Source organism: Ambystoma mexicanum, assembly GCF_040938575.1.
Source record: "Ambystoma mexicanum isolate Mex_15411 chromosome 12 unlocalized genomic scaffold, UKY_AmexF1_1 Mex_chr12_unloc.1, whole genome shotgun sequence".
In the NCBI taxonomy this organism is placed as follows: domain Eukaryota; kingdom Metazoa; phylum Chordata; class Amphibia; order Caudata; family Ambystomatidae; genus Ambystoma; species Ambystoma mexicanum.
Genome location: NW_027182322.1, coordinates 14,237,469 through 14,261,481, shown reverse-complemented (window position 1 = coordinate 14,261,481; position 24,013 = coordinate 14,237,469). Strand labels below are relative to the sequence as shown.

General features: G+C 42.8%; 6 non-coding genes across 6 annotated transcripts; all 6 read right to left on the bottom strand.

The window, feature by feature from the left end:
- Window positions 1-921: 921 nt before the first annotated feature.
- On the bottom strand, window positions 922-1,011 carry TRNAR-UCU (transfer RNA arginine (anticodon UCU)). Its single transcript is given in 2 exon segments — window positions 922-957; window positions 975-1,011. It is a non-coding gene; the product is annotated as a tRNA-Arg (tRNA).
- Window positions 1,012-17,148: 16,137 nt separating this feature from the next.
- TRNAR-UCU (transfer RNA arginine (anticodon UCU)) lies at window positions 17,149-17,238 on the bottom strand. Its single transcript is given in 2 exon segments — window positions 17,149-17,184; window positions 17,202-17,238. It is a non-coding gene; the product is annotated as a tRNA-Arg (tRNA).
- Window positions 17,239-20,212: 2,974 nt separating this feature from the next.
- TRNAR-UCU (transfer RNA arginine (anticodon UCU)) lies at window positions 20,213-20,302 on the bottom strand. The gene is given in 2 exon segments: window positions 20,213-20,248; window positions 20,266-20,302. It is a non-coding gene; the product is annotated as a tRNA-Arg (tRNA).
- Window positions 20,303-20,979: 677 nt separating this feature from the next.
- Window positions 20,980-21,069, bottom strand: TRNAR-UCU (transfer RNA arginine (anticodon UCU)). The gene is given in 2 exon segments: window positions 20,980-21,015; window positions 21,033-21,069. It is a non-coding gene; the product is annotated as a tRNA-Arg (tRNA).
- Window positions 21,070-21,744: 675 nt separating this feature from the next.
- Window positions 21,745-21,834, bottom strand: TRNAR-UCU (transfer RNA arginine (anticodon UCU)). Its single transcript is given in 2 exon segments — window positions 21,745-21,780; window positions 21,798-21,834. It is a non-coding gene; the product is annotated as a tRNA-Arg (tRNA).
- Window positions 21,835-23,277: 1,443 nt separating this feature from the next.
- Window positions 23,278-23,367, bottom strand: TRNAT-UGU (transfer RNA threonine (anticodon UGU)). Its single transcript is given in 2 exon segments — window positions 23,278-23,313; window positions 23,331-23,367. It is a non-coding gene; the product is annotated as a tRNA-Thr (tRNA).
- Window positions 23,368-24,013: the final 646 nt, after the last annotated feature.

Here is a 24,013-nt window from a genome sequence, read left to right as displayed (position 1 = left end):
TGTTGCAATGGAAGGCAGACTGCTTTTGATTCAGTTGCATGCTGTATTAGATACATAGGTTCAACTTGGGTCAAATACTAAGATTAAAGCATCGGCCAAAAATAAACATTCCTCACATGCATAATGTTCCTTGTTCGAATAAGAAAGTAAAAAATGCGACTCTGGTGGGATTCAAATCCACAACCTTTGAATGACTTTGCCAATTCACTTAGAAGTCCAACGCGCTATCCATTGCGCCACAGAGCCAGATGAAAATCAACTTGCGTACATTAAGGGATGATCGAAGTTTTGTCAATCCAGTTTTACTTCACATCATATTATCAAGCCTTCTGGGATACAAGAAAGAATAATTGTTTTCTGAAACATAAAATGTCTGTAGAAGAATCACACTTCTGGGTGAAACCTTGAACTACACCTTTGTTCCTTTAGGGATAAATTCGGAGAATAGGGTATTACTGTATTTTCTTGCAAACTGAATACATTTGGACAACAATTCCATACCTTGATAAAAAAGAACTGGATAAAAAGTGCAGCCATACAATTGGTTAACAATACAAAAACACAAAGAGAATATACCATAAATAGCTTTGAAAGAATATTTTACTTTATATGTCGGTAGAAACAAATGTCTGAGTGTAGGGTGTCGTGTTTTTGGTCTATCTCCTTTACAGCTATTATAAAGACAATGTTTCTGAAGGAAGGATACATTAGAAAAGTGCCAAGTTTCTGGCAGTGATGTTGTATTGCTTATGAGCAATATGTTCCTGTTGCAATGGAAGGCAGACTGCTTTTGATTCAGTTGCATGCTGTATTAGATACATATGTTCAACTTGGGTCAAATACTAAGATTAAAGCATCGGCCAAAAATTAACATTCCTCACATGCATAATGTTCCTTGTTTGAATTAGAAAGTAAAAAATGCGACTCTGGTGGGATTCGAACCCACAACCTTTGAAGGACTTTGCCAATGTACTTAGAAGTCCAACGCGTTATCCATTGCGCCACAGAGCCAGATAAAAATCCACTTGCGTACAGTAAGGTGAAGTTGGAGAATGGAAGACCAGGCTCCCGTCCTTCACCTCTCGCGCTTGGCCTAGAGGGTCACGGCCCAGACACCCGCCGCGAGAAGAGTTTGTCCATTTACCAGACGACCAGGTACCCTGGTACAGGAACATACGGATGTGTCCACCTGCCTGCCCAGCAGCCCGCACTGGCCATGCCGACACCTGCGGCTCGGATCAGATAGACTAAAAACCACACGTCGTTAGAGATGCCATGACGACCTAGACAACGGGAAGCACATCTGTACAAATATACACACTTAACATTTCCACACCAATCTACACGAAGAACATACTCAGTGCTCTGACGTAGGCGACAGGCATATTCACGGACGTGCATCTTTATTATTTTTACATAGGCTTTCAGAATGCAGAAACGCAAGACGCATCATGAACTCATCTATAACGCTTGCTCACGCTTCTCTTGAAACCCGTTACCACCATGAGAGGTATAATGGAAACACGATACTGGTCATGGAAATATATGCCATTATAACCCAAAAGCACCTATGCACCAAACAGGCTACTTAAGCACCAGGCCCGAGTAGGCCTCAAACAAGAGCTCCCGTGGACATTAACAAAGCAAGAGTCAGGTTGCTGATCCTGCAGAAAGAACCCGGTGGAGCAACCAGCCAAGGTCGCAATGTTGCAAACCCACATCCAAGAACAAATCATCAAAGGCACGATGTTGCAACCTCGCACTCCGCGCCTCAATGATAAAGGCACGCCGGCAAATTAAACCAGACGCGCAGTAGAAAAAACAATATTAATTGTGCAGAATTCTGCCTCTTTCACGGTCCCTCCCCACGTGACCAAGCCGAACCTGACGAGATGCCAAAACCCAGGAGAGAAAAGGCGTCTGGGTCCCTCACTACGAGACACAGGCCGATACACTTGAAAGGCTCAATGGACATCTGCTACAGTGGGAGCGGTCAGCCTTCCACCTATGAATAAATCCTCACATTGTCTGCACGTACCCATATTGAAACATTGTTGCAAACACAGGTACACCGAGAGCTGGGAACAACGGTGGTCCCAGGCTGGGAAGCTCACGGATGCACCAATCAGAACATGGGGCTCTTATCTCAGACGTCAGTAATACTAGCCAATCCTCAGGAGTCTTCATGTAACAATTCTTATGTATCTAATTGTAGGGACAACCCAGATATACCACCTGACTACACCTTGTCCACTAATATCATTCTCTATATGTGTACTATACTAACCCTACCACTCGAGCAACCAATTAAGAGTGGCGATAGGTTTTTTGTTAACTTTCTGGAGTGACGCAAGTAGCGCGTCATAATGCAGTAAAAAGGGCCTGCGAGCCCCACGATTGTGTGTGTGTCAGGACGAACGCGTACGCTCCTTGACCCATCCCTGCCGTTTTGTCTAAATAAACAGCAGAGTCACCTTGCTCCTTGTGTGTGTCTCATACTCTATCTCGCCTGGGATATACGGGAGGAGTTGGGGCCTCCCTGCCCGGAGGTCTGCGGACGGCCCGGCCGACCCCGGCAGAATTTCCCCCCGACAAGTTGGAGGCACTGCTGAGATCTGTTTAAGATCGACTTTTATTTTTAGTTTTTCCAGGCACTCCCGTTGCGAGGAGGCCCGGCGGCGCGGCCCCCTCTGCCGTTGCCCCCTTCTGAGGACTACAGGACCATCGCGGAGCTGCGAGAAGACCGGACAGCGCAATCCGGATATTGGCCCTCGGGAGCCGGTTGAGAAGTATCCCGCCCGCGGTCGGCGAGTGTCCAGACGTGGTCCAGACGAGGGGAGGTGGCGAGCCGCTTGGAGGGGTGCACGCAGTCGAGCGGCCCTGCATCGAGAGAACTTGGTGAGCATGACACGCACAACAAGCAATGCGAAATTGTGAGGGAGGGGGAGGAAGTAAATAAGGGAGGAGGGAGGTATTGTACAGATGTGCGGCGAAGGTTTAACTGAGTGTTGCCAATGGAATGAATGGTAGCGAAACGAGTGCGAGAACAGTCGGCTAACGTTACGCGAAAGAGGGGGGCGGGGCACGAAAACATCACGTGCAGCCGCTCGTAAGACACTGATGGCCTAAATTGCGACTACGTGTGAGGGTGGGTGTGTGTGGTTTCCTACGACTTGACATTTATTGATCAATGAGTAGATGAGGTTTCCTATTGTTCGAGCAAGAAACTCGATAGGTAGATGACGTTTCCCTGTGGGCGGTAGCTAGTTACATAGTTGCCCAAAACGGAAGATAATTGGCTGGTTAAGCCCTCCTGTTGAGGGGCGTATCACACGCGAGGCGACGCAGCGTGCGCAGTCCGGTTATATTATTGATGAGATTACCTTGTTCCAGGAGAGACAGGAAGACAGCTGTAGGGTTAGCGGGGTAGATTGCAAGTGTATTTTGAACTTAAAGAACATAACAAGAATATACCAGTAGCTCGAAGAAATAGGTGACGTCACCAATAGGGTTTTAATAGGATATCGCGTGCATAAGGAACTTTGGGTTGAGAGTGGTGAGGAAGAGAAAGATGATAAGGGAGCAGACACGGAGATAACGGATAGACTAGAGGATCGGAAAAGGAGAAGGGGAAAGGGGCGTGGCTGCGCACGGAGAACGCCGGCCACGGCAAATGTAAAAGGGGGAGAGAACGGAGAAACAGGACGACTGTATAAGATCGTCGTAAGGGGTACGCAGCCGCAGGGGGCTGCGTGCGCTTCGGCCGCAGGGGGCCGTAGGGGAAGGAATATAATATAACATCATATTTAGTATTATTGCATAATCTGTCAAGGGATTGTCGTAAGTCCCCACACTTGCGGGGCAAGGTAAGCAATACGAGGTTGTATATTATAAACTGCTGGTAAAAAGAAGGGTAACAAGGGGAGGGCCACTATGTCATACGGGAGAGGGTCGGGAGGGTGGGGGAACACCCTCACTACTCCATTACAACACATATGCACCACACTGCCACCACATAGGGAGAAATTAATTAAGTACAGCATAGAGTGGACCCAGGGGACGGACAACAAAATGTTAACACCATGGCCGCCTAATGGTAGTTTCGATCCATATGCCCAACATTCACTACTAAACCATCTGCACAATACATACAAGGGGAAGAAGTTGGCAAACCATGTGGAGGTGTTTAACTTATGGAGGATGTTCCAGGGGTCCCGACCAGGACCAAATGGAATGTTCACTATGGGGGAAGCACCGGAAGAAAAGGAGATTAAGAAAGAAGGAACGGATGGGGAAAAGGGGTGCGAAAGCACAAAGAATACGGGGAACGGAGGACAGGGAGGAGAAAAGATTGATAAATCAAACGACATAAAAAAGGAACGGAACAATGAGACACCCATAACACCGGGAGTGAAAACAGAGGGAGGAGGGTTGTACCCTTTAAGAGAATTAGGAGAAATAGAAGGACAGTTCAGGGCGGCTGAAGGATACTCGAACCCGGCATACAGCCCTCCACCATATGTGGCTCATAGGAAGATACCAATGGGGGAAGAAAGGATTGGAGGAGAGCAGACTGTAGAGATAGGAAACGATGAGTGGGTAGCTGCACAGATATTATTGAAATTACGAGGCTCACTAACTGGAGAAGAAAGGGAGGCGGTAAGGAGAACAGACGAGGATAGTGCCAGAGAGAGTGAAATGAGGGGAGAGGAGCTACTATGGCAGAAGGAAGAGATTTTGGAGGAAAAATTAGCAAAACTAAGGGATGAGCAGAATGAATTGATCAAACAACTTGAGAGGGAGGAAAGAGAGAGAGTGAGGAAAAGGAAAGAAGGTAAGAACGAATTGGAAAAATTAAGGGAACGAAATGAGGAGCAAAAGAGAGAAGCTGAAAGGGTAAAAGCAGCAGCAGATAGGGTATCAAGAGTAGTGCTGAGGGAGAAGAAGAAGGAAGAAGAAGAAAAGGAAAAGGAAATGGAAATATGGAGGAGGAGGGTACTATCAGAGACAGCTAAGAAATATGAAGAGGGGAAGGTAATAGAGAGTATAGTAGAAAGAGAAAGGGTGAAATGGGAAAGGAAGAAAGAGGATGAACGAATATTGGAACAGATGAGCAACGAAGTAATGGAGGAATTGAAAAGAAAAAGGGAGGAAAATAGTAGGGAAATGGAGGAGAGAAGTGAAGGGGGAAGAGAAGGGAGGAGTAGGGAGAGTGACAGATGGGGAGATGTATATAAAAGTAGAGAGGTAGCAACAACATCAGCACTAGGGGGAACAGTTGGTAACAACGAAAGGGGAGAAAGAGACTTAATAGACTTAAAAACAGTAACAATAAAAGGAAAAAAGGCAGAGTGGGGGGTGCCATTTATGAATGACTTTTGCAGTGAGGAGGAAGAAGGAGTGGAGAAGGATGGAAGAAAGAGTGAAAGGGAAAGCTTAGATAAGCTATACCTCACTAGAACAAACATAGATTCGCCCTGGATGAGTAGAAGATGGGAGGAGCTGGAGAGAAGTAAGGAGGGAGTGAAAAGAATAGGGGAAACACAAACCCATGAAACCACGCCACCCACATCTCCATCACGCCCTCCCACGTCACACCATACATGTTCAACCACCGCACGCTCACTGCACAGAATAAAGCTCGCGCCCTTCATGAACGAAATTACACCTTATGCATGTCGGCTTAGGGACCTCCCTAGTCGCAGGCAAGACAGACAAATAGACATACCCATATTGAACACAGGAAATGACGAAAAAAAGGGAAAGGCAGAAGAGGGAGGTAGGAGCAGAGGTAGTAAGGATGAATTTGAAGTAGTAAAGGAAACGGGGGAAGAGGAGGGGTGTGAAGACTCAATATTATGGAGCGTAAAGGGTGACACAAGACAGAATTTAATGCCACTGTTGGAGAGAGGAGGGGTTAGACCACAGTATGTACCTTGGAAACATACGGATAAAGAAAATATAAAATGTAGGCTCCCATCACTAAGTGGAGGTGCGGGTAAGTGGATATATGAAATGGAAAAACACACCGCAGGACAGAAACTAGCAGTAGGAGATGTGAAGGGCCTGTTAATATCAATATTAGGGGATAGAGCGGATGACATTTGGAAAAGAGCGGGATTCCATGGGGTAACAATAACGAACACATCGCATGATGGGGCACCATTTGCAAACTGTAGACATGCGCTATGGCAGGCACTGAGAGTGCAGTACCCAGACACATCAGACATAGGAGCCATTACTTCCCGTAAGATGGGTGAAAATGAGGACCCTGTTGATTATATCCAGGATATTCAAGAGAAGTGGCGCATGGAAACTAGAGAGCAATGGGACAAAACACCAGCCATATTTTATCATATACTAGTACAAGGGCTCCCAGAAGGGGTTCAGAAACAACTAAAGAAAGTAGTGGGGATGGAAGCAAAACCATGGCCAGAAATACAACTGACTATAGTACATCACTGCAGGACATGGCAAGGAAAAATGAAACAAAAGGAAGAGGATAGGAAAACAGAAGAGGCCAAACTAGTACAGAAAAAACTTACTAAATACACAATGGAAGGGGCACTAATAACTACGCCCACACCAATGGCCCAAAGCCCAACGCAAGTAGTGGCTGCACAAGATCCCGCCCAAATAGCGCCTCCACAAGGTGTAATACAGCAAGTGCCGCCTCTGCAATTACACGCACCAAACATGGGAGGAGGGTACCCAATGCAAGGAACTGGGTATTATAGTTATAACAGAGGGAGAGGAGGGTTTATGAGGGGGAGAGGATACGGATATAATACCCAACAACAGGCTGGGGGACTTAGAAATTACTACCCCACAGGGCAACCCGTATACCAGGACAACACAGGGAGCTTCCCATGGCAAAGCAGGGAACCACCCGTGTGTTGGAGCTGCGGACTATTAGGACACATGTCACGTACATGTAGGGTCAGGCCAGGAACACCAGCATGGAATGAACAAGCACAACCTAGGACATTACAAGAACAGCAGGGCATACAACAACAGCAGATGTCACAAAAAGGGAGTGACCCACAACAACAAACAACACAACAGCCACAAACCTATTCACTGCCACAACAACAAATAACACAGCAACTGCCATCGCCACACCAACAAGTAGCGTTAATACAACCACCACCCCAAACTCAACAAACGCAATTGGGTAGGGTGACGGTGTTGGGACACAACCCTTACACAGGGAATGGCCAATCATTGTACCCCCAATAGGCCAGCCCACAGACGGCCTTGGTGTGTCCCATCCTGTCAGTAACACCTAATAGTGCGGAGGAACCACGCATAGAGGTAACGATAGGTGACAAAAAATTATCATTTCTTGTTGACACCGGGGCAACCCGGTCTTGCATAAGGGAAGGTAAATTTAAGATGTCAGGCGAAGCCATGAACACCCAAGGATTTTCTGGGGCTAAAGGGTTGGTTCCATTTACTGATAACGTTCCCTTATCTATTGGAGATTATGATCTGTCAGTTCCACTTTTGTATTATAGTGCCTCACCAGTAAATATACTGGGGAGAGACATAATGAACAGGTTGAATATGACGATCTCCTTTACAGAGGATGGCATAATTTGCTCTACTCCAGGGATTAACATGCTCGCAGCACGACAGATTTTGCAAGCATACTGTGGACAGACAGCGATTAGGGCGGAGCCAGTAGATGGCGAGCTATTCCAGTATGGCACAGACATGGCATTTGCATGGATGCCAGGGATAGAAGGGAAAATATGGAGGAGACCAGCAGCCTATCTGTTCCGACCAGAAACACCAGTTAATGAACTGGAAGGGAAGGTGTTTGTAATGGACATTGAGAGCATTATTGCAACAGCTGATTATGTTGCTGTGCACGCCCAAGATAAAGAAGGGAGAGCATGGAGGGCGGTGATAGCACTAGCAGAAGGATGTAGGCTGACCCAGGTGTCAGATGAAGAGCTGTTCTCAGAAGAAAAGGAAGAAGATGAAATGGTGTTCATGATGAGTGTAGAAATATGGCTAAGAGTGGCTCACAAACAAGTAGCACAGAAAATTGCAATGGCACTTGAGGCACCCGCAGGCACCCCAGTCCCATTTTTTAAGGAGGATATGTCAAAGGTGCCCAAATCATTATGGACTATTAGCCCTTATGACGTGGGATGCATAAAAAGCATAGGGGGTGTAAGGATAAAATTGAAAAAAGGTGCCATACTACCAAGAGTGAAACAGTACCCATTGTCAAAAGAGGCAGATGAAGGCATATATGAAACCATAACGGCCCTTATAAACAATGGCATATTGGTCCCCTCAGAATCACCATGTAACACAGCTGTGTACCCGGTGCGCAAGGCTAAAGGGGGGTCTTGGCGCTTCATACAGGACCTCAGACCCTTGAACAACATAGTAGAAGCAGAGTATCCAGTAACAGCAAACCCGGCCACAATATTGTGTGGCATTCCAGCAGAAGCATCACGATTTACAGTGATTGACCTTAAAAATGCTTTTTTCTCAATACCATTACACCCAGACTCACAAGATTTGACAAGCTTCACTTACCGAAATACAAAGTGGAAACATACCAGATTACCACAGGGGTATTGTGAATCACCCTCAATTTTCAATAGAGTAATACAGATGGATTTGGGTAACGTTGAGGTGGAAAGCACAGTGTTACAGTATGTGGATGACATAATAATTTGCAGTACAAACGAAAGTAAATGTAGAGAGGACTCCTTAAAGATGTTGACAATATTGGCTGAAAAGGGGTATAAGGTAGACATGGAAAAGATACAATACTGTCAGGAACAGGTACTTTACATTGGCCAGCTGATATCCCAACATGGAAGAAGGATTGCACCACAAAGAGCACAGGCCATCTCAAGCACTCCCGTGCCACAGACTGTGAGAGAACTGCAGCAATTTCTGGGGCTGTGCAACTACTGTAGAGCATGGGTATTTGATTACAGCTCATACATAGGACCCCTGCTTGAGGGTTTGAAGGAAGCAAATAAAGGGGAGAAAAAGTTGGGATGGACTATGGAAATGAGGGAGGCATTTGACGAATTGAAAGACGCGATATCAACTGCTCCAGTACTGGCATCCCCAGACTATGAGCGACGCTTTTTTATATTTTCACATTGCGACTCAGCAGTGATGAAGGCAGTATTGGCACAAAAAACGAGCATGGGATATAAACCAGTAGCATTTTACAGCGGACACTTAGACCCTGTGATGTTAGGCCACTTCCCTTGTGAACAAGGTCTCGCTGCAGCTGCCTTTGCAGTAGAAAAAGCATCAGCAATAACTATGGGGTGTCCAACTACACTGTTTGTGGAACATGCATTATTTGCAATATTGAATAAACCCAAGTCCACACTAACGACACAAAGGGCATCAGGTTATGAGATCATTTTGTCTAGGGCTGAACTAGCGATTGTTAGATGTAGCACTGTTAACCCTGCAAGATTTCTAGCAGAAATAATTGAGGAGGGAGATTACGCCCACGACTGCACCCAACTAAATGAAATATATTCATGTACTAGAAAAGTTGAAGAGAATGCACTAGAGGGAGGTGAGCTTTTGTTTATTGATGGGTCGTCAACTATTGATCAAGGAGATGGGATACGGAGAACTGGGGCAGCAGTGGTAAAAATGATGGAGGCTCCGGTGTGTGTGGCTATGAAATGTGTACAGTTACCACAGCATTACTCTGCTCAAGCCGCTGAACTAGTTGCACTAATATTGGCACTGAAAGAAAGTTTTAACAAACGTGTAACAATATATTCCGACAGTGCATATGTTACATCCACTGTCCACTCAGGGCTAACAAAATGGAGGAGAAGAGGGTTTAGGAGAGCTGACGGCACTCCAGTGCAACATGCCCTCTTGTTGGCTGAATTAATTGAAGTAATAAACGACCCCCAAGAGCTAGCCCTAGTAAAATGCACCGCACACACCAATGGTGAAGACCATGTCTCAAAAGGGAATGCAGCAGCAGACGCACATGCGAAATATGCTGCATACTTTGGTGAGATATGGAACCCCACAGACTCACAGAGAGGGAGAGGGAGGGGAATAGCTAGGGAGATGTTAATAAAAGAAGGGTACACCCATCTCCCAGCCACACAGATTATGGAACTACAAGCGGCTGCACCAATGGCCGAAAAAGAAGTATGGGTAAAAAGAGGATGTACAATGTCCCCAACCGACGCACTATGGCGCCAGGGTGGCACGGGGAAAGTTGTAATACCGTTGGCACTGTTAAATACCGCCCTGAGCCAATTACATCACCCTGCCCATACAGGCAAGGAAATAATCGCAGCACGAATTAGAGAAGATTGGTTTTGTCCTGAGTTAAACTCTCATGTGTCAAATTTTATCAGCAATTGCCTCACATGTCAACAGTTTACGGCCGGTCATACTTTAAAAGTGATAAGAGGTACCATACCCCGGCCAGAAGGACCTTTTCGGCACCTTCACATTGACTATGTTGATATGATCAACATATGTCAAGGTAATAGGTATATGATTGTAGTAGTATGCCCATTTTCTAGGTGGATTGAAGCAGGGCCCTGTTCACACCCTGATGCGTTTAGAGCAGCCAAATTCATAGTAAGGGAGGTCTTCCCCAGGTGGGGAGTGTGCGAGGTGTTAAGATCAGACAACGGCCCACATTTCGCAAACGAAATGTTCCAACATATCACATCCCTGCTGAACATTAAACACAAATTTGCATGTGCATACCACCCACAGGCTAATGGCGTATGTGAACGCCTGAATGGCTTATTGAAGGAGGCAATTGCAAAAATACAACAAACAACAAAGAAAAGTTGGTTGTATTGCCTTCCGTTAGCTTTATTTGAACTTAGAAATAGGCCAGGGTCCGACCACCACCTCACCCCTCACGAAGTGGTTACTGGACGTCAAATGCGCCTTCCCCTAACCCCAACGTCAAGGGCATTCACCGACCACGAAAGTTCAGCGAGTGTGTTAGGTGATGAAATGTATCAATATGTGTCTTCTTTGATTACTAGTGTCGTGTTTGTGTCTCAACAGCTCAAGCGCACACGGGGCGGGTCTACCAGCAATCAAGAAAAAGGCGCAAGTACAGAATTGGGAAAGGAGAACTTGTGCAAACTTGCCAAAGGTGACCACATGCTACTTCGCAATTTCAATAGAAAGTGGAACGAGAAGAGGTTCACTGGCCCCCATCTGGTAGAGGACGTATCAACAAGAGCAGTAAAACTAAAGGATAAGCGTGCCTGGAACCACCTACATGACGTAAAGATCTACAAACTGCAGACCCGCCCCAGCGCCAACGACAGGTCCATTGGAAGAACAGCAACAACATCCCCGACAGCGGAAGAAAGTTCCACCACAGACAACGACCCAATTGTTCCCTCGGAGACGATAACTGACGAAGAAGGGGGTGATCCCCATACTGCCCACCCCATGGTCACACGCTCAAAGAGTAAAAATACTTCCGCCATCTGAGCGCAAACCCCCCCCCATTGACTGCTAAGTACAGTTGTAACTAAAACTGAAGGACATTGCTTGCACCAATACACATGTAAACACGTGAATGTTCTCCTTTTTTCTCTCGCACATACAGGAACTGCGTAATATTGTATTGTTAAGAAAAAGCTAATTAACAAGTTCAGTGTACAGGCGTAGATGGTGCTGCCAGACGATAACTACCCAGAAGAATTGTCACACCAATTTGTATACGAAATAAAAAGGCCAACATACCTAAAAAGGAGAAGGGTACGTGTCTACTACACAGCCTTCCTCCTGGCCATAGAATATTCCATGCCCCACCTCCGCCCGTACTTGCCGGTCCTAAGAGACCGATCACTTAGAGTAGCGTGGGAGCAGCTCTTCGCCTGGGCACTGAATGACTACTTGATAGGGAGAGCTTAAAGGAAACAAAAATAACATTTAATAACGAGCACTTTTGAGAATTTTTAGGCGGGCAACTTTAACGTCGCAAGAATACGCTGCCAGGACTGCAGCAAGGTAAGAGCAAAATGCCGGTGAGATTAGCATATGTAATAAAAATAATAGGGATTTTTATGATCACCGGGTTCTTGGCTGCCTCTGTCTGGCAGTACAGCTATGCTATCGATTTTATTGCTGCACCCAAACCTAATATACCCCCGTTCCCTGCTGCAACAGGTGTTACGTCAGGTGGTAATAGTAACATTGCACCCAAGCAAAATAGAGTTAAACGCAGCACATACTCAGACAATAAAGGTATTGATAATTATGTACAAGATTCAGCACACGTCACAAACAACATATGGTACCAGCACATGACCCGCATTGGTAAGCAGACAACAGAGGACAGCTGTTACGTTTGCTCATTAATACCATACGCCATGAGCGCTTCACGAACATTTGTTGCCACAGAAATAGATGAAAAAACAGCACAGTGCATAATCTATTTGGCCCTGTTCCAAACGAAAGGAAGATTTCAAGGAACAGTAGTGCACATGACATGGAAAACACGAGACTCATACCCATATGAAAACAACTTCCTCAAGACCTATCTGAGTTATCACAAGACCAGTTTACATGCTGAAGCATTCAGGTACATAACAAGTGGCCCTGCAAAAGGAGAAACAAAGAAGGTAACACTGCAGTATCTACCATGTGATTGGTACGCCACTGAAGTTCCGGGTAAACAAGGATGCTGGGAGAGGCCGCTACTGACGATAACAGGAAAGGTGTATCTGGGCAACAGCTGGGAGATAGGAGTGATTGGCAGCAACATGGTAACAAAAGAAACTATCTCAACTATCGAGACACACAATCATCGATGTTGGACGACGTGGATCAAGTATGTACCAATGCTCACGTGGGTAGAAGAAGATGAAGACCCAATAACTATACTACCATTGACTGCGCCCAAAGTATGCTACCAGCATAAAGGAGAGGTGGACGTAGGATATAACACCAATTGTGCAAGCGTGATGGAGTTACCTGAGGGGGGAGCGGGAACAGCAGTAATAATGGACCATTATTGGGCCTGCGGAGAAAAGGCATATCATACACTGCCTCCCCTGTGGAATGGTGTGTGCACAATGGTACACGTCAATGTACCATCACTAGTGGTACCTAAGAAGCATGTCGATGTGGCGAAATTTCCTAAAATGGATGAAGGGGATAAGAGAAGAAAGAGATCTGCACCACTTCAGAAGGAGCAAGGAAACAGGACCAACAGCAATGATACTGTCCTAAATAGGAGAAAAAGACAAGGAGAGCCACTGACAGGAAATTACCTGTGGGGAAGGTCGGAAACGGAACTAACATCAATACCGCCAGAACACAGACTATTCAGCAGAGCAGCAATGTTCTTCTCCTCAATAATACATCCGGGACTGCAGGCATACGCAAACGCAAAATGGCTCCAAATAACCAGATGGGAACTAATGATGACCATCAATTCAACAGTAAATGGGTTCAACGCAATTAAAGAGGAGCTGCGAGCTGTAAGGATGGTAGCACTCCAGAACAGATATGTATTGGACCTTCTCACAGCAATGGAAGGAGGAGTTTGTGCAAAGATAGGACAATCTTGCTGCACGTTCATACCTGCCAACGATGCTGACAATGGTACACTGACAGAAGCAGTTTCACAATTGGCCCAGATGCACTCCAAAATGATGGACGAAAGTAACGGTGTAGACAAGGATAAGAGCTGGTTTTCACTATTATGGTCATGGATGCCATCTTGGCTGTCAGATGGACTGAAAATAATAGTGGGGTGTACTATTTTGGCTGGAGCTACCCTGATCATAATTAGATTTTGGAAGGCCCGGAAGGCACGCACGACTGACGAGTTGCTGGAAATGGTGGGAATGCACCCCTTAATGCCAGCAGATGACGGCCAGCACACAGGTGTGATAATACAAGAAAGGGAGAAGTTGCGCACCCAAATCATCACCAATCATCTAGACCCACCATCAGTGAAGATCGAGAACCCAAGGAACCCCAGGAGCTACATAGGAAGATGGGTATACTGTACTCCTGGAGGAACATGTGAATATATGTATTGGTCATTTGAAGATCATGTAAACCATTATGGACATCTCGGAGGGATAACTAAGATATGGAGGGTAAGAGGAGATAACGAGAAGGATATGTTTGTGGTCGACAAGTCGACCAGAGGGGGGACTGAAGTGGGAGAATGGAAGACCAGGCTCCCGTCCTTCACCTCTCGCGCTTGGCCTAGAGGGTCACGGCCCAGACACCCGCCGCGAGAAGAGTTTGTCCATTTACCAGACGACCAGGTACCCTGGTACAGGAACATACGGATGTGTCCACCTGCCTGCCCAGCAGCCCGCACTGGCCATGCCGACACCTGCGGCTCGGATCAGCTAGACTAAAAACCACACGTCGTTAGAGATGCCATGACGACCTAGACAACGGGAAGCACATCTGTACAAATATACACACTTAACATTTCCACACCAATCTACACGAAGAACATACTCAGTGCTCTGACGTAGGCGACAGGCATATTCACGGACGTGCATCTTTATTATTTTTACATAGGCTTTCAGAATGCAGAAACGCAAGACGCATCATGAACTCATCTATAACGCTTGCTCACGCTTCTCTTGAAACCCGTTACCACCATGAGAGGTATAATGGAAACACGATACTGGTCATGGAAATATATGCCATTATAACCCAAAAGCACCTATGCACCAAACAGACTACTTAAGCACCAGGCCCGAGTAGGCCTCAAACAAGAGCTCCCGTGGACATTAACAAAGCAAGAGTTAGGTTGCTGATCCTGCAGAAAGAACCCGGTGGAGCAACCAGCCAAGGTCGCAATGTTGCAAACCCACATCCAAGAACAAATCATCAAAGGCACGATGTTGCAACCTCGCACTCCGCGCCTCAATGATAAAGGCACGCCGGCAAATTAAACCAGACGCGCAGTAGAAAAAACAATATTAATTGTGCAGAATTCTGCCTCTTTCACGGTCCCTCCCCACGTGACCAAGCCGAACCTGACGAGATGCCAAAACCCAGGAGAGAAAAGGCGTCTGGGTCCCTCACTACGAGACACAGGCCGATACACTTGAAAGGCTCAATGGACATCTGCTACAGTGGGAGCGGTCAGCCTTCCACCTATGAATAAATCCTCACATTGTCTGCACGTACCCATATTGAAACATTGTTGCAAACACAGGTACACCGAGAGCTGGGAACAACGGTGGTCCCAGGCTGGGAAGCTCACGGATGCACCAATCAGAACATGGGGCTCTTATCTCAGACGTCAGTAATACTAGCCAATCCTCAGGAGTCTTCATGTAACAATTCTTATGTATCTAATTGTAGGGACAACCCAGATATACCACCTGACTACACCTTGTCCACTAATATCATTCTCTATATGTGTACTATACTAACCCTACCACTCGAGCAACCAATTAAGAGTGGCGATAGGTTTTTTGTTAACTTTCTGGAGTGACGCAAGTAGCGCGTCATAATGCAGTAAAAAGGGCCTGCGAGCCCCACGATTGTGTGTGTGTCAGGACGAACGCGTACGCTCCTTGACCCATCCCTGCCGTTTTGTCTAAATAAACAGCAGAGTCACCTTGCTCCTTGTGTGTGTCTCATACTCTATCTCGCCTGGGATATACGGGAGGAGTTGGGGCCTCCCTGCCCGGAGGTCTGCGGACGGCCCGGCCGACCCCGGCAGAATTTCCCCCCGACAAAGGGATGATCGAAGTTTTGTCAATCCAGTGTTTACTTCACATCACATTATCAAGCCTTCTGGGATACATGAAAGAATGATTGTTTTCTGAAACATAAAATGTCTGTAGCAAGAATCACACTTCTGTGTGAAACCTTGAACTGCACCTTTGTTCGCTTGGGGAGAAATTCAGAGAATACGGTATTACAGTATTTTCTTGCCAAGTGAATAGGTTTGGACAACAATTCCATACCTTAATAAAAAAGAACTGGATAAAAAGTGCAGACATACAATTGGTTAACAATACAAAAACACAAAGAGAATATACCATAAATAGCTTTGAAAGAAGATTTTACTTTATATGTCGCTAGAAACAAATGTCTGAGTGTAGGGTGTCGTGTTTTTGGTCTATCTCATTTACAGCTATTATAAAGACAATGTTTCTGAAGGAAGGCTACATTAGGAAAGTGCCAAGTTTCTGGCAGTAATGTTGTATTGCTTATGAGCAATATGTTCCTGTTGCAATGGAAGGCAGACTGCTTTTGATTCAGTTGCATGCTGTATTAGATACATAGGTTCAACTTGGGTCAAATACTAAGATTAAAGCATCGGCCAAAAATAAACATTCCTCACATGCATAATGTTCCTTGTTTGAATAAGAAAGTAAAAAATGCGACTCTGGTGGGATTCAAACCGACAACCTTTGAATGACTTTGCCAAATCACTTAGAAGTCCAACGCGCTATCCATTGCGCCACAGAGCCAAATGAATCTCAACTTGCGTGCATTAAGGGATGATCGAAGTTTTGTCAATCCAGTGTTTATTTCACATCATATTATCAAGCCTTCTGCGATACAAGAAAGAATAATTGTTTTCTGAAACATAAAATGTCTGTAGAAGAATCACATTTCTGGGTGAAACCTTGAACTACACCTTTGTTCCTTTAGGGATAAATTCGGAGAATAGGGTATTACTGTATTTTCTTGCAAACTGAATACGTTTGAACAACAATTCCATACCTTAATAAAAAAGAACTGGATAAAAAGTGCAGCCATACAATTGGTTAACAATACAAAAACACAAAGAGAATATACCATAAATAGCTTTGAAAGAATATTTTACTTTATATGTCGCTAGAAACAAATGTCTGAGTGTAGGGTGTTGTGTTTTTGGTCTATCTCATTTACAGCTATTATAAAGACAATGTTTCTGAAGGAAGGATACATTAGGAAAGTGCAAAGTTTCTGGCAGTGATGTTATATTGCTTATGAGCAATATGTTCCTGTTGCAATGGAAGGCAGACTGCTTTTGATTCAGTTGCATGCTGTATTAGATACATAGGTTCAACTTGGGTCAAATACTAAGATTAAAGCATCGGCCAAAAATAAACATTCCTCACATGCATAATGTTCCTTCTTTGAATTAGAAAGTAAAAAATGCGACTCTGGTGGGATTCGAACCCACAACCTTTGAAGGACTTTGCCAATGTACTTAGAAGTCCAATGCGCTATCCATTGCGCCACAGAGCCAGATGAAAATCCACTTGCGTACAGTAAGGGATGATCGAAGTTTTGTCAATCCAGTGTTTACTTCACATCACATTATCAAGCCTTCTGGGATACATGAAAGAATGATTGTTTTCTGAAACATAAAATGTCTGTAGCAAGAATCACACTTCTGTGTGAAACCTTGAACTGCACCTTTGTTCGCTTGGGGAGAAATTCAGAGAATACGGTATTACAGTATTTTCTTGCCAAGTGAATAGGTTTGGACAACAATTCCATACCTTAATAAAAAAGAACTGGATAAAAAGTGCAGACATACAATTGGTTAACAATACAAAAACACAAAGAGAATATACCATAAATAGCTTTGAAAGAAGATTTTACTTTATATGTCGCTAGAAACAAATGTCTGAGTGTAGGGTGTCGTGTTTTTGGTCTATCTCATTTACAGCTATTATAAAGACAATGTTTCTGAAGGAAGGATACATTAGAAAAGTGCCAAGTTTCTGGTAGTGATGTTGTATTGCTTATGAGCAATATGTTCCTGTTGCAATGGAAGGCAGACTGCTTTTGATTCAGTTGCATGCTGTATTAGATACACAGGTTCAACTTGGGTCAAATACTAAGATTAAAGCATCGGCCAAAAATAAACATTCCTCACATGCATAATGTTCCTTGTTTGAATAAGAAAGTAAAAAATTTGACTCTGGTGGGATTCGAACCCATAACCTTTGAATGACTTTGCCAATTCACTTAGAAGTCCAACGCGCTATCCATTGTGCCACAGAGCCAGATGAAAATCAACTTGCGTACATTAAGGGATGATCGAAGTTTTGTCAATCCAGTTTTACTTCACATCATATTATCAAGCCTTCTGGGATACAAGAAAGAATAATTGTTTTCTGAAACATAAAATGTCTGTAGAAGAATCACACTTCTGGGTGAAACCTTGAACTACACCTTTGTTCCTTTAGGGATAAATTCGGAGAATAGGGTATTACTGTATTTTCTTGCAAACTGAATACGTTTGGACAACAATTCCATACCTTAATAAAAAATAACTGGATAAAAAGTGCAGCCATACAATTGGTTAACAATACAAAAACACAAAGAGAATATACCATAAATAGCTTTGAAAGAATATTTTACTTTATATGTCGGTAGAAACAAATGTCTGAGTGTAGGGTGTCGTGTTTTTGGTCTATCTCCTTTACAGCTATTATAAAGACAATGTTTCTGAAGGAAGGATACATTAGAAAAGTGCCAAGTTTCTGGCAGTGATGTTGTATTGCTTATGAGCAATATGTTCCTGTTGCAATGGAAGGCAGACTGCTTTTGATTCAGTTGCATGCTGTATTAGATACATATGTTCAACTTGGGTCAAATACTAAGATTAAAGCATCGGCCAAAAATTAACATTCCTCACATGCATAATGTTCCTTGTTTGAATTAGAAAGTAAAAAATGCGACTCTGGTGGGATTCGAACCCACAACCTTTGAAGGACTTTGCCAATGTACTTAGAAGTCCAAGGCGCTATCCATTGCGCCACAGAGCCAGATGAAAATCCACTTGCGTACAGTAAGGGATGATCGAAGTTTTGTCAATCCAGTGTTTACTTCACATCACATTATCAAGCCTTCTGGGATACATGAAAGAATGATTGTTTTCTGAAACATAAAATGTCTGTAGCAAGAATCACACTTCTGTGTGAAACCTTGAACTGCACCTTTGTTCGCTTGGGGAGAAATTCAGAGAATACGGTATTACAGTATTTTCTTGCCAAGTGAATAGGTTTGGACAACAATTCCATACCTTAATAAAAAAAAACTGGATAAAAAGTGCAGACATACAATTGGTTAACAATACAAAAACACAAAGAGAATATACCATAAATAGCTTTGAAAGAAGATTTTACTTTATATGTCGCTAGAAACAAATGTCTGAGTGTAGGGTGTCGTGTTTTTGGTCTATCTCATTTACAGCTATTATAAAGACAATGTTTCTGAAGGAAGGCTAATTAGGAAAGTGCCAAGTTTCTGGCAGTAATGTTGTATTGCTTATGAGCAATATGTTCCTGTTGCAATGGAAGGCAGACTGCTTTTGATTCAGTTGCATGCTGTATTAGATACATAGGTTCAACTTGGGTCAAATACTAAGATTAAAGCATCGGCCAAAAATAAACATTCCTCACATGCATAATGTTCCTTGTTTGAATAAGAAAGTAAAAAATGCGACTCTGGTGGGATTCAAACCGACAACCTTTGAATGACTTTGCCAAATCACTTAGAAGTCCAACGCGCTATCCATTGCGCCACAGAGCCAAATGAAACTCAACTTGCGTGCATTAAGGGATGATCGAAGTTTTGTCAATCCAGTGTTTATTTCACATCATATTATCAAGCCTTCTGCGATACAAGAAAGAATAATTGTTTTCTGAAACATAAAATGTCTGTAGAAGAATCACACTTCTGGGTGAAACCTTGAACTACACCTTTGTTCCTTTAGGGATAAATTCGGAGAATAGGGTATTACTGTATTTTCTTGCAAACTGAATACGTTTGAACAACAATTCCATACCTTAATAAAAAAGAACTGGATAAAAAGTGCAGCCATACAATTGGTTAACAATACAAAAACACAAAGAGAATATACCATAAATAGCTTTGAAAGAATATTTTACTTTTTATGTCGCTAGAAACAAATGTCTGAGTGTAGGGTGTTGTGTTTTTGGTCTATCTCATTTACAGCTATTATAAAGACAATGTTTCTGAAGGAAGGATACATTAGGAAAGTGCAAAGTTTCTGGCAGTGATGTTATATTGCTTATGAGCAATATGTTCCTGTTGCAATGGAAGGCAGACTGCTTTTGATTCAGTTGCATGCTGTATTAGATACATAGGTTCAACTTGGGTCAAATACTAAGATTAAAGCATCGGCCAAAAATAAACATTCCTCACATGCATAATGTTCCTTCTTTGAATTAGAAAGTAAAAAATGCGACTCTGGTGGGATTCGAACCCACAACCTTTGAAGGACTTTGCCAATGTACTTAGAAGTCCAACGCGCTATCCATTGCGCCACAGAGCCAGATGAAAATCCACTTGCGTACAGTAAGGGATGATCGAAGTTTTGTCAATCCAGTGTTTACTTCACATCACATTATCAAGCCTTCTGGGATACATGAAAGAATGATTGTTTTCTGAAACATAAAATGTCTGTAGCAAGAATCACACTTCTGTGTGAAACCTTGAACTGCACCTTTGTTCGCTTGGGGAGAAATTCAGAGAATACGGTATTACAGTATTTTCTTGCCAAGTGAATAGGTTTGGACAACAATTCCATACCTTAATAAAAAAGAACTGGATAAAAAGTGCAGACATACAATTGGTTAACAATACAAAAACACAAAGAGAATATACCATAAATAGCTTTGAAAGAAGATTTTACTTTATATGTCGCTAGAAACAAATGTCTGAGTGTAGGGTGTCGTGTTTTTGGTCTATCTCATTTACAGCTATTATAAAGACAATGTTTCTGAAGGAAGGATACATTAGAAAAGTGCCAAGTTTCTGGTAGTGATGTTGTATTGCTTATGAGCAATATGTTCCTGTTGCAATGGAAGGCAGACTGCTTTTGATTCAGTTGCATGCTGTATTAGATACATAGGTTCAACTTGGGTCAAATACTAAGATTAAAGCATCGGCCAAAAATAAACATTCCTCACATGCATAATGTTCCTTGTTTGAATAAGAAAGTAAAAAATTTGACTCTGGTGGGATTCGAACCCATAACCTTTGAATGACTTTGCCAATTCACTTAGAAGTCCAACGCGCTATCCATTGCGCCACAGAGCCAGATGAAAATCAACTTGCGTACATTAAGGGATGATCGAAGTTTTGTCAATCCAGTTTTACTTCACATCATATTATCAAGCCTTCTGGGATACAAGAAAGAATAATTGTTTTCTGAAACATAAAATGTCTGTAGAAGAATCACACTTCTGGGTGAAACCTTGAACTACACCTTTGTTCCTTTAGGGATAAATTCGGAGAATAGGGTATTACTGTATTTTCTTGCAAACTGAATACGTTTGGACAACAATTCCATACCTTAATAAAAAATAACTGGATAAAAAGTGCAGCCATACAATTGGTTAACAATACAAAAACACAAAGAGAATATACCATAAATAGCTTTGAAAGAATATTTTACTTTATATGTCGGTAGAAACAAATGTCTGAGTGTAGGGTGTCGTGTTTTTGGTCTATCTCCTTTACAGCTATTATAAAGACAATGTTTCTGAAGGAAGGATACATTAGAAAAGTGCCAAGTTTCTGGCAGTGATGTTGTATTGCTTATGAGCAATATGTTCCTGTTGCAATGGAAGGCAGACTGCTTTTGATTCAGTTGCATGCTGTATTAGATACATATGTTCAACTTGGGTCAAATACTAAGATTAAAGCATCGGCCAAAAATTAACATTCCTCACATGCATAATGTTCCTTGTTTGAATTAGAAAGTAAAAAATGCGACTCTGGTGGGATTCGAACCCACAACCTTTGAAGGACTTTGCCAATGTACTTAGAAGTCCAACGCGCTATCCATTGCGCCACAGAGCCAGATGAAAATCCACTTGCGTACAGTAAGGGATGATCGAAGTTTTGTCAATCCAGTGTTTACTTCACATCACATTATCAAGCCTTCTGGGATACATGAAAGAATGATTGTTTTCTGAAACATAAAATGTCTGTAGCAAGAATCACACTTCTGTGTGAAACCTTGAACTGCACCTTTGTTCGCTTGGGGAGAAATTCAGAGAATACGGTATTACAGTATTTTCTTGCCAAGTGAATAGGTTTGGACAACAATTCCATACCTTAATAAAAAAGAACTGGATAAAAAGTGCAGACATACAATTGGTTAACAATACAAAAACACAAAGAGAATATACCATAAATAGCTTTGAAAGAAGATTTTACTTTATATGTCGCTAGAAACAAATGTCTGAGTGTAGGGTGTCGTGTTTTTGGTCTATCTCATTTACAGCTATTATAAAGACAATGTTTCTGAAGGAAGGCTACATTAGGAAAGTGCCAAGTTTCTGGCAGTAATGTTGTATTGCTTATGAGCAATATGTTCCTGTTGCAATGGAAGGCAGACTGCTTTTGATTCAGTTGCATGCTGTATTAGATACATAGGTTCAACTTGGGTCAAATACTAAGATTAAAGCATCGGCCAAAAATAAACATTCCTCACATGCATAATGTTCCTTGTTTGAATAAGAAAGTAAAAAATGCGACTCTGGTGGGATTCAAACCGACAACCTTTGAATGACTTTGCCAAATCACTTAGAAGTCCAACGCGCTATCCATTGCGCCACAGAGCCAAATGAAACTCAACTTGCGTGCATTAAGGGATGATCGAAGTTTTGTCAATCCAGTGTTTATTTCACATCATATTATCAAGCCTTCTGCGATACAAGAAAGAATAATTGTTTTCTGAAACATAAAATGTCTGTAGAAGAATCACACTTCTGGGTGAAACCTTGAACTACACCTTTGTTCCTTTAGGGATAAATTCGGAGAATAGGGTATTACTGTATTTTCTTGCAAACTGAATACGTTTGAACAACAATTCCATACCTTAATAAAAAAGAACTGGATAAAAAGTGCAGCCATACAATTGGTTAACAATACAAAAACACAAAGAGAATATACCATAAATAGCTTTGAAAGAATATTTTACTTTATATGTCGCTAGAAACAAATGTCTGAGTGTAGGGTGTTGTGTTTTTGGTCTATCTCATTTACAGCTATTATAAAGACAATGTTTCTGAAGGAAGGATACATTAGGAAAGTGCAAAGTTTCTGGCAGTGATGTTATATTGCTTATGAGCAATATGTTCCTGTTGCAATGGAAGGCAGACTGCTTTTGATTCAGTTGCATGCTGTATTAGATACATAGGTTCAACTTGGGTCAAATACTAAGATTAAAGCATCGGCCAAAAATAAACATTCCTCACATGCATAATGTTCCTTCTTTGAATTAGAAAGTAAAAAATGCGACTCTGGTGGGATTCGAACCCACAACCTTTGAAGGACTTTGCCAATGTACTTACAAGTCCAACGCGCTATCCATTGCGCCACAGAGCCAGATGAAAATCCACTTGCGTACAGTAAGGGATGATCGAAGTTTTGTCAATCAAGTGTTTACTTCACATCACATTATCAAGCCTTCTGGGATACATGAAAGAATGATTGTTTTCTGAAACATAAAATGTCTGTAGCAAGAATCACACTTCTGTGTGAAACCTTGAACTGCACCTTTGTTCGCTTGGGGAGAAATTCAGAGAATACGGTATTACAGTATTTTCTTGCCAAGTGAATAGGTTTGGACAACAATTCCATACCTTAATAAAAAAGAACTGGATAAAAAGTGCAGACATACAATTGGTTAACAATACAAAAACACAAAGAGAATATACCATAAATAGCTTTGAAAGAAGATTTTACTTTATATGTCGCTAGAAACAAATGTCTGAGTGTAGGGTGTCGTGTTTTTGGTCTATCTCATTTACAGCTATTATAACGACAATGTTTCTGAAGGAAGGCTACATTAGGAAAGTGCCAAGTTTCTGGCAGTAATGTTGTATTGCTTATGAGCAATATGTTCCTGTTGCAATGGAAGGCAGACTGCTTTTGATTCAGTTGCATGCTGTATTAGATGCATAGGTTCAACTTGGGTCAAATACTAAGATTAAATCACCGGCCAAAAATAAACATTCCTCACATGCATAAT